This window comes from Balaenoptera borealis (assembly GCF_965194805.1).
Source record: "Balaenoptera borealis genome assembly, chromosome: 2".
NCBI lineage: Eukaryota > Metazoa > Chordata > Mammalia > Artiodactyla > Balaenopteridae > Balaenoptera > Balaenoptera borealis.
In genome coordinates, this window is record NC_138867.1 from 85,375,992 (window position 1) to 85,391,282 (window position 15,291).

Here is a 15,291-nt window from a genome sequence, read left to right on the forward strand (position 1 = left end):
TCGAGCCCTGGTCTGGGAAGATCCCACATGCCGCAGAGCGGCTAGGCCCGTGAGCCACGACTACTGAGCCTGCGCGTCTGGAGCCTGTGCTCTGCAACAAGAGAGGCCGCGATAGTGAGAGGCCCGCGCACCGCGATGAAGAGTGGCCCCCGCTTGCCGCAACTAGAGAAAGCCCTCGCACAGAAACGAAGACCCAACACAGACATAAAATAAATAAATAAATAAACACCCCCCCCCCCAAAAAAATTAATTAAACCAAAAAAATAGACATGCCAGTAAGCAGATGCTATTCCAGCAAGGAAGTCCAGATCCCTCATGTGCTTTCCCAGGCTTTCCCCACTACACTCACAGAATCTCTCAAAGGGGATTTAAAGACCACTTAGTTCCCCTTATCTTATAAATGAGGGATCTGAGACCTAGAGGCTTGATCTGCCGTGAGGACTCAGGATATGTGAGTACTAGACACAGTACTAGACTAACAAAGGATATACTTTATCGTTCAAGCGGCTTTGGGGTTTCTCTTTGCTTTTTATCTTTTCCCTCTTCCCTTGTAATCTGACAGGAACTTTAAGTTGAGTTACAGGAAAAAGTAACTGAAGCTTGTTTAAGCCAGCAGTGTGTTTATTGAGTAATGAGACTTTAAAAATCCACAGGTAGGTTTGACTCCCATGAGGTCTGACTCAGGTACTTAAGTGCTTTCTCCAGGACCTGATTTTTCCCTCCATCTCTTGTTCTATTTCCTCTGCGTCAGACCCATTTTCAAATACACTCTGTCCTTGCAGTGACATTAGCCTCTCATTCTCCAGGTTCAGATCCAGTAGGAGAAAGTACTTGCCTCTCTCCTGGCTTCCCAGCAAGTTCCCAGCATTGCATTGTTTTTGATTGGGTCCTGTGCTCATCACTAAACCAATTTTGTTGACCAGGAGGTTGCATTGTTCTGTTTTGTCAGACCTGATCCATGTGCCATACCCCTGGAGCTGGGGGTGGTAGACAGTACTTTTTGCATCATAGGAACTGAGAGTTGGGGAAAATTTGGGGTACTGTTACCAAAAGAAGGGGAATAGATGCTGGCTGGCCCCCAAGTTGCAAGTGGTTTTCTGTATTCCCTTTTAAAATTTCTTCTTTACATTTAATTTATCAATTTATTTAAATTTTTAATTTCTTTACATTTAATTTAATTTAATATACATGTACCAGGTATATAGTTGGGACAAAATGGACAATATCTCTGACATATGAAGTTTTTAATCTTAGGGAGGGATTGGGTGTGTGTAGAAACAATCATCAAAATAAATGATCCCACAAATAGGTTAGGTTAAAAAAAAAAACTAACAGAGGTTAGTGCTTATCTATTAGAGGTATGTGCTAGAATATTTACAGATAAAATATTTACAGATAAAATGATGTGATGTCTGGCATATTTTCTTCAAAGTTGTCTGGGTTTGTGGGGGAGGTTGGGGTTGTAGATGAAATGAAATTGAGTAGCTAATTGATGAAGCTCGTTGATGGGTGTGTGGGGATCTCTACTTCTGGGTATATTTGAAATGTTCTGTAATAAAAAGTTTAAGAAAGCAGTCCTACAGACAAATATGCTATTAAATAAGTTCCATGAAGGAAAAAAAAAATAAATATATATATATATATATATATAGTAAAGGAGGACCCAACCAAGTGTCAATGGTCAGGAAAGCATTTCCAAGGAAGTGAAATGTTTGTTACAATCTGAAGTATGACTAGTTAGTATTGAGGTATTAGGTGGACAGTACATAACACCCCCTCCTTTTTTGAGTTTGAAAACAATTGAGAGAAAGACAAAGGAGTCAGACAGATGGAAATCAAAATGTCAACTTACTACTGATACAGTTTAGGATATGGCTTACATATGTAATCAGGTAAGCCTGCTGATGCACCTCTGAACTGAGTTTGTGCTTGAAGACTGAGGGCGAGATTGCAGACCAGAGTACAACCTCATGAAACCTGGAATAGGGAGTAAGACAAGGGCAGGGCTGGGTGTACTTATTCCCTTCTCACAAACACTGCAGGTGGCAGTCCTTGTCCTAGGATGGAGGAATGAGTCAGAGCGGGACCAAAGGCCATAAATGTCACGATGGGAGTTCCTCACAAACAGATGCATGAGGAGTGCGGTGATAAATGGTTCCCTCTTAAGAAGTAGTAGTAAACTAGGTTAAAGGGTTGGTGGGTGGGTCAAGAACAGGGAGGTGTTTTCTGGGCAGGTGGAGCAGCCCGTGGGAGGGCCTAGGTATGCCTTGCACTGTATGTGCCTAGTGCTGGGTGTGTATAGGAATGAACAGGGTTGGGTCCCACCCCCAAGTCATCTGTGGTTTATATGGGAGATAAATACAGAAGGATACCACCACAATGAACAAGACAAACTTAAATACTGCTAAAGAGGGGTAAGTGCAATATAGGTTGATATTACTGAGGAAGTCAAGCTGAATTCTCAGCATGTACTAGTGGAGGAGAGGAAGAAGGAGGGGAAAGAGAGAAGAGGAAGATTAGGAAAGGCTTCCTGGAGGGGCAGTTATCTGGTCCTTAAGGGTGGGTGGAATTCCCATCAGGGTAGGGTGAAGAGCAGGGCACCTCAGGGAGCAGGAACTACGTGGTGCTTCTCCTGGCCTATTTTGTTCAGTGTTCTCACCTGTATAATTGTTTCCACATTGTTCCAGCCTTTGAGGGAGGGAAGCCTCCTCCCATCACCTCCCTAAGGTTCTGTGACGCCCTAGAGCACAGACCCTACATTCTGCGCTCTTGCCCTCTGTTCTCTCGCTGTCCCACACAAAGTGATCCTACCCTCAGGCTTCCTGATACTGCTGCTTTTATGGCTTGTGTGGGAGGGAGGCTCTAAGCAAGCCAGGATGCCAGTTCACAATTATGATAACTTTATTAGTGGTTTGAGGTCAAGATTGCAGAGAATCAGAATTTTTCTCAGTGGAATGTAATACACTTAGGTGAGTGGCAGAGGAGTTTTCATTGTACGCTATGCCTGTCACATGGAATGACATTGTCATCCTTTTTTCTTCCCCCTACTTTCTAAAGCTTTCAAAGAAACAAGCTTGAGAGAGTGCCTCTTTAGAAGTGGGAGGAGTAGGGGGAAAGTTTCCTTCTCAGGAGCACATGTGACAAGTCTTTATCTGATGCCTTATGCATAAATAGTGGGATTCCCACTTAAGACTCTTTTATTCTTAAGTAAAACAATAGATTGAAAGCATGTCTATTCTCAAAGATTCATCAAAGAACTATCTATATTTAATACTTTTAGATGTTTTTCTTTCCCTAAAATAATTTATATATAGTGAAAGCACAGGTGAGGTCTTGCCACACTGAATATTTTTGAACCCTTTTAGCATTTACAGCCCCAGTTTACAAGCAGGCAGTTTTAAGGGAATCATATCTACTAGGGAAAAGAAGAGGCAACCTTTTATCAGAATGCCAGAATTGTTTATTGACAGGCTATTGTCGACCATAGGAGACAATTTGGAACAGCTTTCCAGGTCTCCTGTTACAACCCTTCAGGTTTTAGCTACTCAGCAAATTTTAAAAAGGCACCTTTCCTCCGGGTGTGGGAAGCCCCAGTCCAGCTTGGTCGGGCTTGACAGGCTGAGTACCTGCTGAGTTTCAGTGCCTACTTTATGCCTCGGCCCAGGGCCTTTCTTCAGTGATTCACCTGCGGACTTATGGCTGTGTTCAGCAACAGGCTAAGGAGCTATTAGCTCCTGTGGTTTGGGTTGCTGAATTTCCTATTTTTGCCAAAATTACATCCTCTTAAACTTGAGGGTTGTGATGGTTAATTTTATTTGTTAGCTTGACTGGATCATGGGGTGTCCAGGTATTTGGCTAAGCATTATTTTTAGGTGTGTTTGTGATGGTGTTTCTAGATGAGATTAGCATTTGAATCAGTAGACAGAATAAAGCAGATTTTCCTCCCCAGATGCAGCTGGGCATTATCCAATCCCTAGAGGGCCTGATTAGAACAAAAAGATGGAGGAAGGGAGAATTCTCTCAATCTCAATTTCCCTCTCTCTCTCTCCTTCCCTCTCACCCTCCCTCCCTCTTTGCCTCCCTCTCTTCCTAACTACTTGAGCTGGGACATTGACCTTCTCCTGCTCTCAGGCTGGGACTGACACCGTTGGGGATCCTGGTTCTCAGGCCTTTAGACTTAGACTGGAACTACCCCCCAGGCTCTCCTGTGATTCCAGCTTGCAGATGGCAAATCATGGGACTTCTCAGCCTCCTTAATCACGTCAGTCAATTCCTTATTTTTTACACACACACACACACACACACTTACTGGTTCTATTTCTCTGGAGAACCCTTACTAATACAAGAGTCAATAACGAATAAAATTGTTTGATTTCTCACAAATACATTAAGAAGTTTTCTTGACCAAAAGATGTTCATTCTCATTAGAATCACTTTTTTTTCCGTCTGATTTTCCACATCACTTCTCCTTTTTAGAGCACAACGTTGCAATCTTCCCATCCCTTTTGTTTCAGGCTACATTTCCACAGTGTACCTCAGTGCTTTTAAGGCTCTTCTGGAAATTCCAGTTTATTCATATCTATCCTCGTAGAGATGTTCTCTAGAGAAGGGTCAAGGAGTAGAATTTTTTATTTAGTCACTTTAAAAATGGGTCATATCTTTAAAACTGTTAACTCAAGAGTTCCTGCACATTTTAAATTAAGTGATTTTGAGACTATCAAAGAAAGAATACAGATTTCATAAAAACTTTATATATTTAATATATTCACCCATTTATTGAGTGCCAGGTACTACCTAGGTGCTTTGGAGAAAACAGAAGATTAAATTGTTGTCCATGTAATCACAGTTCTTACAGTTTAATGACATAGTTAGATAAAAATAAACATTTTGAAATAAGATACAGTGGGTCTAAAAAAATAAGCAAGTTCCAAGTGCTATAGCAGTTCAGATAAAAGAGAGATGTTTTCCGGTTAGTAGGACTTAGGAAAGCTTAATGGAAGTGACTTTTGAACTAAGGTTGAATAATGAATTGGATGACAGTGGGCTGGGGAGAGAATTACAGACCACTGGTGTGGCAAAGCACAGACAGTAGGGCTGTGGGGGGGGAGGTATGTGGTCTGATTTAACTGAAACATAGGGTATTAAGAGAAGTTATTGACAGAGTACCTACTATATGCATGCATTGTTTCTAATCTACAAACGCTCTAAGACAGGCATCGTTATTCCCTTAATAGATGAAAAGATCTTCATCTCAGAGAAGTTAAGTAATGTCCATAGTTATTTAGCTGTAAGTGGTGATGTTGGGAGTCAAGTGCAGATCTACCTGACTCAAAAGCCTGTGTTCTTTCTGCTCTACTACTACTGTCCTTAACTTGTGTACATGGAGGAGAAAATATGGAATGATACATCATTCATGTAGTAGGTTGTTTAGGGTAAGAGAGAGGAGGCATAGGCAAGGAAAAGAATATGCTATGATTGAAAAGGACTTGTTGATAGGGTATTTTTCTGGTGAAGTCATGCTCATATCTAGATGACACAATAGAAATGATGATGATGACGATATGTAGCTGTCATTTACTGAATGCCAAAAACAGGCCAAAAATTACATCATCAGTAATGCTCACAACTACAGGTAGCACAGTCGTGTGATTTGTTACCTGATGTAGTAGAAAGAGCAGAGGTGTAGAGCCCAAAAGAACTTGGTTCAAATCCTGCTTTTATTCTTTTCTAGTTACTGACCTCTAGGCAGATTATTTAATATTTATGAACTTCAATATCCTCATCTGTAAAATGGGTATATATGCATATGTCATGGAGTTGTGAATGTTAGAAAAAAATTTTAAAAACCTATAATGCATTTTATAACAACAAAAGCAGAAGAATTAGGTAATAAAAATAAAATTCTGCTATAAAAGCAAGGGTATCTCCGAGCATGTCTAAATGAAAAACATGGTAATAGTATGACAAAAATGTGAATAGTCATAGTACCAAAATTTAACCTACCTTAATAAAGGCTGTTCTTTCCTTTACAAAAAGAATTGTGTATCAGAATAGGCAACTGAGGATATGACTATGAATTTAAATATATTCTGAGAACTGAGAGGATTTATATTAGTGTATATAACAGCAAAATACACCTAAAAGTTATTGTTGTACAACCTCATGAAAAATACAACTCATTCTTACTATGGTGAAATATGCTTTTATATCCATAGTATTAATGCAGTTCTGGCTAGATTTTTTTAATGACAGTTTTTAATTCTTTTTGAGAAGAAATTCAGTACATCAAAAGTAGGTCATGCTGTGCATAGATTTCTTTTCCTAGCTTGATGTGTGCTTACATAGTAGACTGAGAATTGAATCTTCTCAGAATGAAAAATGGCTGATTGTGACTTTTATAGCAAGCATCGGAAATATTATAAACATATTATTGAAACTGTTGCTGCAATTGTTTTGAATGTAATATTCTTGCAAAAAACACTTGTTTTTGTTAATAGACTTTTCTAATTGAGACTCTTGTGTGGAAACCTCCCAAAGGGAAATACTATAATTGGAGAAGGCAGGGAGAGAGTATACAGCATTCCAGATATTTTCACCTTCCTGAAGCCTTAGCCCTTAATGTTTTATTTAACCTCTTACCCTATCCCAGGACGCTGGACCTCGATTAATTTATCCAGAGAAATGTTTGGACATTAATTTTAAAAAGTCACACAAATAAATGTAAAATTACAACTGTGGTAAGTGCTAAGAAGGGCACCGTGAGAGCATACAATAGGGAACCTAGCATAATTTGGGGTTTAGTTCACTGAAGAACTGACAAATGTATGAAAACCTGACTTGTGGGTAGGAGATTTTAGCAGGTGCATGGGGTAGGAGGATTAGGAGAGCATTCTTTCACAGAGGAACAGCATTGTAGAATCCCTGTAGTAGGATGGAGCATTTGAAGAAGTGAAAGGGGGCCGAGTATGGTAGTGCATAGGGGTTAGGGAGCATAATATAAGATTTGTGTTTTTAAAATGTCATTCTCTTGTGCAGTATAGAAAATAGATTAGAAGGAGGAGAAGCAGAATCAGGGAACCTAACTGGGGGATTATAGCAGCAGTATAGCTAAGTGATGATGGTACATTGGATTAAAGAGATGAAGGTGGAAACACAGCATCAAATGGATTGAATCAAAACATATTTAGGAGGTAACAATGAAATGGACTTGATGATGGATTATATATGGAGGTGAAGGATCAGGGAAAACTGAAGAGGACTCCTAGGTTTCTAGTTTGAGCAACTGTTTGGAAGGTGGTGTCAGTTATTAAGGTAAGTATTTGAGAAGAGAATTAGACTTGAGAGGGAGATTATGTGTTTGGTTTAAGACATGATAATTGCCTTTGAAACATCCAAGTGGATATACTAGCAGGCAGTTGATATATGGGTTTAAACTCAGAAAAGTCTGAATTCATTCACTCTCTTATCTCTAGTGACTAGACTATTGTATGCATTTAATAAATATTTATAGAATGAATGAATGAATGGGCTGGAGAAATAAATTCACTGGAGTCATTGGCTTATGATTGATAACTGAATCCTACTGGATAAAATTCCTAAGAGCAGAATATAGAATGAGGAGAAAAGATGACATAGAAAAAAACCCATAGAAAATCCTCCATTTAATGACTCTGAAGAAGGAGGAAGAACACAGAGAAATAGAGAGATTGCAAGAAAACTTTGAGATGCTGTCTTGAAAACCAGGAGGGAGAGGTCAACCATGTCAAAACTGCTGATAAGTTGTATATGGTGAGGACAAAAATGCCCTTTGGGTTTAGATAGTGAATGCCTTTGCTTAACTTAGCAAGAGCTATTTTGATAAAGAGTGAGCGGGAAGTAAGGGGATAAGGATGGTATATAAAGGGTGATATGGGGATAAAGGGAGGTGATTGATTGATTGATTGCCAGGGATTTGACTTTGGTTAAGTCCCACTGGGAAAGATGAATTCAGACTGTGTGTGTGTGTATGTGTCTGTGTGTGCATGTGTGTGATTTGAAAATATAAGAAAGATAAGAGATAATCTATTATATAAAGTTTTTGTGAAGGTCAGTGGAGATGAAACTACTAGATGAAACTATCTATCTATACTACCATGGTCCTGAATGAATATTTTTGAGGATAATAAATAAAAGCCAAGGAAGAGAGTTAGTTCTCAGAGGGGAGATGAGCAGTATCTTTTTTCTTACAGGTGTCATGGGAAGGGTTTAGAAGTAAGCTGACATACTGAGCAAGATGATCTTTGTTTCCTCTGTGAAATAGAAGGACACATCATGTCCTTCATGTAAAGAGGATAATTTAGAGGGGGAATGTTGGAGGCTTGAGAAAAATGAGGGCACTTTATGTAGTCATTTTAGAAAGTGAGCATGAGGTTCTGAGGAATGCCATAGGCAGGCAGGTAGAAGGCGGTCAGGTAGAGCTCATTTGGAGTTGATACTATGAATTCATAGTGATGTTCGTCTGCCCTGATGGTGGACTTTCTCCAGCAGTGCTCAGCCACTCAGGGCAGGAATGGAGAAAGAAAACATGCAGAGGTGGGATTTTGCCACACCACTGAGATATAAAGACAGAGGAGCAAGAGAGTTTAGAATACTGACAGGAATTTTCCTGTAATGATGGACCAAGTAACCTAAGCTGGATACATGAAGAAAAGGGGAGGCTCCTAACGTGCTCCTGATGTATTGACACTAAACAGAGGGTTCAGTGGACACGTGTTTCCAAAAAGGTTGAAGATTGACCGTAATTTGGAGTAGTTGAATAAGCAAGCTCCAAATGTAGAAGTTTTTGTCAAAAAATGGAATTCTTGAATAAGTGACTTTAGATAAGAAGTAGTTATAGGTGACAAGAAAGTCTTTTCTATACTTTTCTATAGGTGCGAAGGTCTCTTCTGTCTCTATAATAGGTATGTCGTGCTTTGGTAATCACAAAATAGGTGTGAAACAAAAGACATCCTCATTTTTCTTTTAATTGCAGTCAATATTTTAAACTGCTAAAGGAATGAAAGGAAGTCTAGAGAAAAAGGAGTAAATAGTGAATAAAAAATCTTGGGTGATTAAAAAGTTTAAGTGGAATTAAACCAACAGTAAACATCTTCTCAGTTTCTGAAATCCATTCGAGATTTTATATCCCATTCCCCAGGACAGCTGTCTCTAGGAACCCACTTCCAGCCTGAGTGTTTTGTCAGCTTAGGAACAAGGAGCTGTTCTCCCAGCCTGGCTCACAGTGGCTGCCTCTGAAAGAAAAAAGGACATGATCTGTTCTTGTTGGCATAGTTAGGGGAAAAAAGGAGGTGCATTATAGTTTTCAAAATATTTTTGAGGATAATATTCAAATAGAGGAAATTTCTTAGCATCAAGTTATACCATATATGTGATATATTAGTATTAGGATCAGAGTTTCAAACTGAATCTTACTTCTAGTAGGGACTTAGAGATCATCTAGTTCAGCAAATTTATTTTCACATGGAGAAACTGAGATTTAAAGAATGATTGAATCAATATTCCAGCTTAGGAGTAGCTTCAAGATGGCGGAAGAGTAAGACGCGGAGATCACCTTCCTCTCCACAAATACATCAGAAATACATCTACATGTGGAACAACTCCTACAGAACACCTACTGAACGCTGGCAGAAGACCTCAGACCTCCCAAAAGGCAAGAAACTCCCCATGTACCTGGGTAGGGCAAAAGAAAAAAGAAATAACAGAGACAAAGAATAGGGATGGGACCCGCACCAGTGGGAGGGAGCCGTGAAGGAGGAAAGGTTTCCACGCACTAGGAAGCCCCTTCGCGGGCGGAGACTGCGGGTGGCGGAGGGGGGAAGCTTCGGAGCCACGGAGGAGAGCGCAGCCACAGGCGTGCGGAGGGCAAAGCGGAGAGACTCCCGCACAGAGGATCGGCGCCGAGCAGCACTCACCAGCCTGAGAGGCTTGTCTGTTCACCCGCCGGGGCGGGCGGGGCTGGGAGCCGAGGCTCGGGCTTCGGAGGTCAGATCCCAGGAAGAGGACTGGGGTTGGCGGCGTGAACACAGCCTGAAGGGGGTTAGTGCACCACAGCTAGCCGGGAGGGAGTCTGGGAAAAATTCTGGAGCTGCGGGAGAGGCAAGAGACTTTTTCTTGCCTCTTTGTTTCCTGGTGCGCGAGGAGAGGGAATTAAGAGCGCCGCTTAAAGGAGCCCCAGAGACAGGTGCGAGCCGCGGTTATCAGCGCAGACCCCAGAGACGGGCATGAGACGCTCAGGCTGCTGCTGCCGCCACCAAGAAGCCTGTGTGCGAGCACAGGTCACTCTCCACACCGCCCCTCCTGGGAGCCTGTGCAGCCCGCCACTGCCAGGGTCCCGTGATCCAGGGACAACTTCCCCGGGAGAACGCAGGGCGCTCCTCAGGCTGCTGCAACGTCACACCGGCCTCTGCCGCCGCAGGCTCGCCCGCATCCGTACCCCTCCCTCCCCCGGCCTGAGTGAGCCAGAGGCCGTGAAGCAGCTGCTCCTTTAACCCCGTCCTGTCTGAGCGAAGAACAGACGCCTTCAGGCGACCTACACGCAGAGGCGGGTCCAAATCCAAAGCTGAAGCCCAGGAGCTGTGTGAACAAAGAAGAGAAGGGGAAATTTCTCCCAGCAGCCTCAGGAGCAGCGGATTAAAACTCCACAAACAACTTGATGTACCCTGCATCTGTGGAATAACTGAATAGACAACGAATCATCCCAAATTGAGGAGGTGGACTTTGGGAGCAACGATATAAATAATTTTTTTCCCTTTTTATCTTTTTGTGAGTGTGTATGTGTATGCTTCTGTGTGTGATTTTGTCTGTATAGCTTTGCTTTCACCATTTGTCCTAGGGGTCTGTCTGTCCTTTTTTTTATTACTAAAAAAATTTTTTTAATAATTATTTTTTATTTTAATAACTTTTATTTTATTTTACTTTATTTTATCTTCTTCTTTCTTTCTTTCCTTTTTTTCCCTCCCTTTTATTCTGAGCCGTGTGGATGAAAGGCTCTTGGTGCTTCAGCCAGGGGTCAGGGCTGTGCCTCTGAGGTGGGAGAGCCAAGTTCAGGACACTGGTCCACAAGAGACCTCCCAGCTCCACATAATATCAAATGGCGAAAATCTCCCAGAGATCTCCATCTCAACACCAAACCCAGCTCCACTCAAAGACCAGCAAGCTACAGTGCTGGACACCCTATACCAAACAACTAGCAAGACAGGAACACAAACCCATCCATAAGCAGAGAGGCTGCCTAAAATCATAATAAGGCCACAGACACCCCAAAACACACCACCAGAAGTGGACCTGCCCACCAGAAAGACAAGATCCAGCCTCATCCACCAGAACACAGGCACTAGTCCCCTCCACCAGGAAGCCTACACAACCCACGGAACCAACCTTAGCCACTGGGGACAGACACCAAAAACAATGGGAACTACGAACCTGCAGCCTGCAAAAAGGAGACCCTGAACACAGTAAGTTAAGCAAAGTGAGAAGACAGAGAAACACAGCAGATGAAGGAGCAAGGCAAAAACGCACCAGACCTAACAGATGAAGAGGAAATAGGCAGTCTACCTGAAAAAGAATTCAGAAAAATGATAGTAAAGATGATCCAAAATCTTGGAAATAGAATGGAGAAAATACAAGAAACGTTTAACAAGGACCTAGAAGAATTAAAGAGCAAACAAACATTGATGAACAACACAATAAATGAAATTAAAAATTCTCTAGAAGGGATCAATAGCAGAATAACGTAGGCAAAAGAACGGATAAGTGACCTGGAAGATAAAATAGTGGTAATAACTACTGCAGAGCAGAATAAAGAAAAAAGAATGCAAAAAATAGAGGACAGTCTCAGAGACCACTAGGACAACATTAAACACACCAACATTCGAATTATAGGGGTTCCAGAAGAAGAAGAGAAAAAGAAAGGGACTGAGAAAATATTTGAAGAGATTATAGTTGAAAACTTCCCTAATATGGGAAAGGAAATAGTTAATCAAGTCCAGGAAGCACAGAGAGTCTCATACAGGATAAATCCAAGGAGAAACACACCAAGACACATATTAATCAAACTATCAAAAATTAAATACAAAGAAAAAAATATTAAAAGCAGCAAGGGAAAAACAACAAATAACACACAAGGGAATCCCCATAAGGTAAACAGCTAATCTTTCAGCAGAAACTCTGCAAGCCAGAAGCGAGTGGCAGGACATATTTAAAGTGATGAAAGGAGAAAAACCTACAACCAAGATTACTCTACCCAGCAAGGATCTCATTCAGATTTGACAGAGAAATTAAAACCTTTACAGACAAACAAAAGCTAAGAGAATTCAGCACCACCAAACCAGCTTTACAACAAACGCTAAAGGAACTTCTCTATGCAGGAAACACAAGAGAAGGAAAATATCTACAATAAGAAACCCAAAACAATTAAGAAAATGGTAATAGGAACATACATATCAATAATTACCTTAAATGTAAGTGGATTAAATGCTCCAACCAAAAGACATAGACTGGCTGAATGGATACAAAAACAAGACCTGTATATATGCTGTCTACAAGAGACCCACTTCAGAACTAGGGACACATACAGACTGAAAGTGAGGGGCTGGAAAAAGGTATTCCATGCAAATGGAAATCAAAAGAAAGCTGGAGTAGCAATTCTCATATCAGATAAAATAGGCTTTAAAACAAAGACTATTACAAGAGACTATTAAAGAAGGACACTACATAATGATCAAGGGATCAATCCAAGAAGAAGATATAACAATTGTAAATATTTATGCACCCAACATAGGAACACCTCAATACATAAGTCAAATACTAACAGCCATAAAAGGGGTAATCAACAGTAATGCAAGCATTGTAGGGGACTTTAACACCCCACTTTCACCAATGGACAGATCATCCAAAATGAAAATAAATAAGGAAACACAAGCTTTAAATGATACATTAAACAAGATGGACTTAATTGATATTTATAGGACATTCCATCCAAAAACAACAGAATACACATTCTTCTCAAGTGCTCATGGAGCATTCTCCAGGATAGATCATATCGTGGGTCACAAATCAAGCCTTGGTAAATTTAAGAAAATTGAAATCGTATCAAGTATCTTTACTGACCACAACGCTATGAGACTAGATATCAATTACAGGAAAAAGTCTGTAAAAAATACAAACACATGGAGGCTACACAATACACTACTTAATAACCAAGAGATCACTGAAGAAATTAAATAGGAAATCAAAAAATACCTAGAAACAAATGACAATGAAAACACGATGACCCAAAACCTATGGGATGCAGCAAAAGCAGTTCTATGAAGGAAGTTTATAGCAGTACAATCCTACCTTAAGAAACAAGAAACATCTCAAATAAACAACCTAACCTTACACCTAAAGCAATTAGAGAGAGAAGAACAAAAAACCCCCAAAGTTAGCAGAAGGAAAGAAATCATAAAGATCAGATCAGAAATAAATGAAAAAGAAATGAAGGAAATGATAGCAAAGATCATTAAAACTACAAGCTGGTTCTTTGAGAAGGTAAACAAAATTGATAAACCATTAGCTAGACCCATCAAGAAAAAAGGGAGAGGACTCAAATCAATAGAATTAGAAATGAAAAAGGAGAAGTAACAGCTGACACTGCAGAAATACAAAGGATCATGAGAGATTACTACAAGCAACTCTATGCCAATAAAATGGACAATCTGGAAGAAATGGACAAATTCTTAGAAAAGCACAACCTTCTGAGACTGAACCAGGAAGAAATAGAAAATATAAACAGACCAATCACAAGCACTGAAATTGAAACTGTGATTAAAAATCTTCCAACAAACAAAAGCCCAGGAACAGATGGCTTCACAGGCGAATTTTATCAATCATTTAGAGAAGAGCTAACACCTATCCTTCTCAAACTCTTCCAAAATATAGCAGAGGGAGGAACACTCCCAAACTCATTGTACAAGGTCACCATCACCCTGATACCAAAACCAGACAAAGATGTTACAAAGAAAGAAAACTACAGGCCAATGTCACTGATGAACATAGATGCAAAAATCCTCAACAAAATACTAGCAAACAGAATCCAACAGCACATTAAAAGGATCATACACCATGATCAAGTGGGGTTTATCCCAGGAATGCAAGGATTCTTCAATATATGCAAATCAATCAATGTGTTACACCATATTAAGAAATTGAAGGAGAAAAACCATATAATCATCTCAATAGATGCAGGAAAAGCTTTTGACAAAATTCAACACCATTTATGATAAAAATCCTCCAGAAAGTAGGCATAGAGGGAGCTTACCTCAACATAATAAGGGCCATATATGACAAACCCACAGCCAACATCATCCTCAATAGTGAAAAACTGAAACTATTTCCACTAAGATCAGGAACAAGACACGGTTGCCCACTCTCACCACTATTATTCAATATTGTTTTGGAAGTTTTAGCCACAGCAATCAGAGAAGAAAAAGAAATAAAAGGAATACAAATCGAGAAAAAAGAAGTAAAGCTGTCACTGTTTGCAGATGACATGATACTATACATAGAGAATCCTAAAGATACTACCAGAAAACTACTAGAGGTAATCAATGAATTTGGTAAAGTAGCAGGATACAAAATTAATGCACAGAAATCTTGCATTCCTATACACTAATGATGAAAAATCTGAAAGTGAAATGGAGGAAACACTCCCATTTACCATTGCAACAAAAAGAATAAAATACCTAGGAATAAACCTACCTAAGGAGACAAAAGACCTGTATGCAGAAAACTATAAGACAGTGATGAAAGAAATTAAAGATGATACAAACAGATGGAGAGATATACCATGTTCTTGGATTGGAAGAATCAACATTGTGAAAATGACTATACTACCCAAAGCCATCTACAGATGCAGTGCAATCCCTATCAAACTACCACTGGCATTTTTCACAGAACTAGAACAAAAAATTTCACAATTTGTATGGAAACACAAAAGACCCCAAATAGCCAAAGCAATCTTGAGAAAGAAAAACGGAGCCAGAGGAATCAGGCTCCCTGACATCAGACTATACTACAAAGCTACAATAATCAAGACAGTATAGTACTGGCACAAAAACAGAAATATAGATCAATGGTACAGGACAGAAAACCCAGAGATAAACCCACGCACATATGGTCACCTTATTTTTGATAAAGGAGGCAAGAATATACAATGGAGAAAAGACAGCCTCTTCAATAAGTGGTGCTGGGAAAACTGGACAGCTACATGTAAAA